We start from the raw sequence: 5639 nt of genomic DNA, 5'->3' as shown, positions 1-5639 counted from the left end.
AGGCGCGCGGGCCCGGCGAGGCGTGGCCCGGGCTCCGCCTCGCCTCGGCCCGCCGCGCTCCGCCAATCGACCGCGGCCCTGCCGATTGATCCGCGCGGGCGTCGGGGGGGAGCGATTTAGCACGCTCTTATCTCGTTAGTCTCCTTTGTGATACTCGATTTTTTTTGTAGGAATCAAAACATAATTACCTTTTGTAGGGGTTCGCGCGTTTTGATCGCACACTTTATGCCCGCCACCAGAGGTATAAAGTATAAAAATATAATGAGCAGTCGTGAATGCCGCTTGTTAAATCCTTTTGAGCGTTCTCTGCTGGTCCCTTTGTGGGATTAGCGCCGAGGGGGCATTGGTTTGATGAATTCTGGCGCGTCCGTGTTTACGGATCCGTTTCAAATTAGCACAAATGATTTACAACGAAGCTGCTCACTGTTATTTATATTTTGATTTATATAACTTTTATTGTGAGAATGTCTTTAAATTAAAAGTACATGCTTTCTTCATATTTGATAATTCAGGGGTCTTAACTCTCGGCAACAGACGAGGACGATTTTTTCAATTTGTTGTCTGCGATATACAACGTCTGTCTTGTTCCACCCAAGGTCTCTATTGCATTCTTCATTAGCGTCTTCCTTTTTCTTTTTGTAGGTAATTTTATCCCGGAAATAATCATTTTCAGTAGGTATCTTTGCATCGTACCCAGTTGCTCTGTTTTAGTCTTTCCTCATTCAACTTTATCTAGACTTTTGTTTACTTCGTAAAGAATTCCATTTCTGTTTACTACTGTATTTTAGTAGAAGGTTCAGACAAATACATTGCTACCAATAGAAAATGGAGGCAATACCAAAGACTTAGAAGTTTTTCTCTTAGAATTGACTAAGTAGTAGAAGCAATGCCTACACAGATAAAATATAGTTACGGGCCAACGCTAGACTGAGAAACTTTGACAAAAATGAAGAACATCAAGACATCTTAAACTTAAAACTATTCCTTTAAGAATACCAAATTCCTTCAACTCTCATAAACAAAAACAATATAAAAACCCCCATACTAAAGCCTAACTAATTAAAGAAGATTATGTTTACCTCAAAACAGTGTTTAATTAAAATTTTGATTAGCACGCAGAATATTTAAATAATAGCCTACGTAAATTCAGCAATGCAGGGTTTCCCAATGCGGATAATTAGACTTTTAACGAACATAATATAGACTTAGCAGGTAGAGGTAGGCAATTATTTAGCGATAGCTGTATCCGTTATAAGTATTTGGTGTTTGTTGTTGGTTTAACCGACCTTGATAATGTCATCCACGTACACGAGGTAAGTATCCATTAAAGTAAGGATCATATTGAAAAGAAGCAAGGATAGGGTCATTCGGAAAATTTTGGACTCAAGAATGTTGAAAAATTTTACAGATACTAAATTATGTTTTATTTCAGCATTTCCCAAGGAATTACAGATAGGTATTTTACCTCTTCATTCATTAATTCTTTAGATGGAATCTGGAGAAGGTTTTCAGCAAATCTACTTAAAGAAAAAAGGAAGATAACTACTTATATTTTCTCCTTGCTCTGTTCCCAATTTATTTGGGGTAGGCGCAATATGTTTTACGTCTCCATTGATCTTTACTCCGTCTTACTAACATTCACTCCATTCTTATGTTGTTGTAAGTTACTTTCTTCGTCAAAAATCCTTGTCAGGGTTGTGCTGTCTTACTGAAAATGTAATTGCGATTACTTTCTTCATCTCTTTAGTTGCTACCTTCCCGCCATTCAGCCTTATTCTAAATTTTATTCAAGTAAATTCGTAGTTTCCTCAAAATAAGACTACAATATCGAAAAAGACCTATTCACAATAAGTACCTAATGTCAATTTCAGGCCATTGACTACAAAAACGATCCCCAAAATTCTTCCAAAACGGATCAACTCAATCAAAATTAGATAAGGGCTGTTACTTAAAAATAAACATGAACTATCTTTACAGTCGGTTAGCATCCAAAACGAAGGGTGACAATTCTATCCACCCTACGTCATAAACGTCAAAATAGGGGTGATATCACCCATCTCTTTCACCCACACGGGTCCCACTAAATAGGTATTTAGTATTCGGAAGGGGAAAATAGTTAATTTTGTGGGGTGAAACGGAAAAATTGACTACTGTCTGCTTTATGCCGTTAACATCGATCTTAATACTCTGTAATACAGTCTAAAATTGATTGGTGTAAGTGCAAGGGTTGTTGGTAAAGTACGCTTCGACTTACAGAACGTGTGTGATATAAATATAAATGATATTAATTATGATTGGCTTCATTGATTTTGGCTTAGAAGATGTTTGTATTGAGTTAGGGAGAAGGGACCGTTATTATTGTTTAGGTAGATCGTTTATTTACTGTCATGCTGAAAGTTTGGTGGAAGAATATCCCACGGTATGAAAGAAAACTTTATAGTCGGACTAAAACTTTGAGCTTGCGATGGTAGTTCTTGGGAATGGAAGTCATACAGCATTTACGACACCAGTATTAAATCCATTCACTAGTTCCTGAGATTCACGCCTTTAAAGAATCTAACAAAACAAATCTTAAAATGAAAATGACTACTTTCGACAAAAGGGTATCATTGAAGAAATTACTTTTCAGCGTAGAGGGTCACTGTTTCTGCAGTCTAGCTTTGTACAAACCCATAATATGATAATTACTAAAATGCATAAGTCTTCAGACCAGACAACTTGTCTCTACAGCAGATTCTTCCTAAAAAAACCTAATGATTATTCCAAAAATAAACTACATTCAAAAATATGTTCCAATTAAAGCCAAAATTAGCAAGCAGGCCTAATGATGCCACAGATTTTTGAATGGAGTTCTCACATGTTCACTGTTGCCATACAAATGATGTGGCATTCTGCGCTCGCGCAAATATTGTGGCTCTCATACAAATATCTATGGAATTCATGGTAATGATTTAGGTGCCGATGGAAAATGGATGGGCAAAAAATTGTTTTAAAATTAATGGGATTTTTGGGTTGAGCGTAAATTGTTTTTCTGTACATAGAGCCAAAAATTTTACAGTTTTGTTCTTATTAATAGCAGTTCCTGTCGGTTTCACCAGCAAAAAAATAACCTAAATCCTTTCTCAAGCTATAGCTAGACTATCTCGTGAGTCCTACCTACTTATTTTATTTAAATCAGTTAGTACTTTTGGCGTGAAAGCGCGACAGAGAAAGGTGAATATTATTTCACATTTATCAGATCAATATATTCATATTGCTTAGTTAACCTTAAGCCTAACACCTACTTGATTATCGTATCTGTTGCATCGAAATTGATCTAAGCTACATTTTAATTTAAAACCTTTCTTTCCTAGAAGTAAAAAAAACAGGTAGATACATACATATTTTAATAGCATAACCAGTGCGTTAAACTTCAGCTATTAAACCAGTAGTTAAATACGGCTAGTCTCGTAAAAATATCAACTGGTTTAGTCGTTTGAACAAGTAAATTAAAATAGATTTATAAATCACACTGTGGCTACCGGGCGGCGCAGGCGACGGTCATAGATTATATGCTAATGTAGATGCGACAATGTTTGTGGAGATTATGATAAGGTGTAATAGAACGATTTTATGATATAGATTTTCTTCTATGAGTGAATCATGTTGAATGTAGAATTTTGGTGCTGAAAACTGCTTCGATATCTTTCTTTATGTATTTTACATTCCTTACAACTAAAATAACCTATTAATACAAATGTTTATATAATACTATTTTGTCTATATTTTTATATAAAACATCAATAGCGTTACAGTAAAACGGATATTCTGAATCCTTAAAATTAGAACTGACATCGCGCTTACCACGGATTTCAATGACTTATCTATTTGTTAATTTATTTACAGAGATTGAATTTTGGCATTAGTCCTTTACACAAGTAATGTCAAATTCCTATAGCTGCTGTTAGTTATAGACTGGATTTCTCACAATGTTTGTCCCATCTATTTAATCCTAATCTATGACGGATCGTTGATGAGCGCATACCCACGCCATAATGAGTCCAGTGAAACCAGGAACACGTCAATTAGCAGACATTTTGCCGTTTAATGTTTTTTGCCGCCAAAAAAATATGATTTATGAACAAACAGAGAAATACGACACTCGTTGTGGCCGTTACAAATTGTCTATGGGTTTTAGTCTATGATTGTTAAGGCTGGGGTTAGTCGATTTGTGGTTAGAATTAGGAACTATAAAGTAAGTTCCGAATAAAGCGTTTTGTCAAAATTAAGTCTTATTTCAAAGGTTACTTGTGGTATATTTCATAATACCTAAGAGATATTTAGAAGGCAAAACTAAATAAACTTGCTCTACATAATTATTTAATAAACATTCTATCAGTTATTTATTTATTTGTCTGGTATACTACCACTTAATTATAGGTATTGCACATCTTAATTAGACCACAGCAGTTTCAAATCTTTTCCTACATGTTTAATAAATATACCAAAACTTTTATTTTTACCCCCAAAACACAAATACACACTCTTAAAATCTAATGTAATATTAATCGTCTTTCACATAATTACCTTTAACTGTCGGATAAAATCTGTGGACGTCCTTTAACAACTCTATCAACATAATTATACCATTAGTTCGATAATCGAGAACCGATTCGATTCAAACCGAGCGGAGAAATCTCGCGGTATCGATACCATTTAGACGGTACAACCATATGTGTATACATCACTAGTAATTAAGTCACATTGTAAAGCTACAACTTAATTTGCAGTTGATTTTCTAACCTTCTCACGATTTGCAACCTTATGATGAACCTAATAAGGGTGTACAAAGGTTTTGCTGACTGCAGCTTAGTGAAACGATGTCTCCCGCTTAATTGACTTTGGGAAGGAAATATTTTAGTTCAAAATTCTATTTTGACATTCGTGTTAATCGTCCTCAGGTGTGTCCCGGTATTTACGGAATGTGTCATTGATACTTTAGCCATTGAAGCATCCATCATTTTTGGGTAATTTTGAACCATATTTAACTCGGTTTCGTCTAACGAATTGGGATAATTTGGTCCCAGTGGGTCATGTTGCTAATGATTCAATTAGTTCGTTTTTAGTTGCCGTTTCCGTTTCGTATTCATAATAAATCTGTCAAAGAAGTACGAAATTGTATTTCAGCTATGATTGAAACTAACAAGCTACGGAATAAACCCGATAAAAGATGAAGAAATCAAACAAAACGCCTTCAAATTACACCAACTCCTAAGCAGCCAATTTCGCCAAACAAGCGAATGTCAGACAAAAACCGCATTCGACTACAACAATCGACTAATTACGGCAATCTCTCATCATGTCAATGTCCGCCATATTTGTGACCATTAAAAAAGTGTTGCCATCACCGCGCAGGCGTGGTTCGACAAAAAGCACCTATTTGTTCGATTTTCAAATGGAATTTTAATCGACGCGAGATAAAACTTTTTGCGCGGCTACTGGCCGGTTTCCCTTAAAATATTCCGCGAAAGCCCTTTATCGTTCCAATTAAAATTTTGAACGCAAAATGGCTTCTTTCGTCCGCCATTTTGAGGTTGAGTAAAAAATTGGCGCGCTTTATACATTAGGCTGCGTGGAAACATGACCTAAATGTTAAATTA

The sequence above is a fragment of the Helicoverpa armigera genome, chromosome 21 (genome assembly GCF_030705265.1).
Source record: "Helicoverpa armigera isolate CAAS_96S chromosome 21, ASM3070526v1, whole genome shotgun sequence".
Classification (NCBI taxonomy): domain Eukaryota; kingdom Metazoa; phylum Arthropoda; class Insecta; order Lepidoptera; family Noctuidae; genus Helicoverpa; species Helicoverpa armigera.
Note: the sequence above shows the minus strand (reverse complement) of the source record.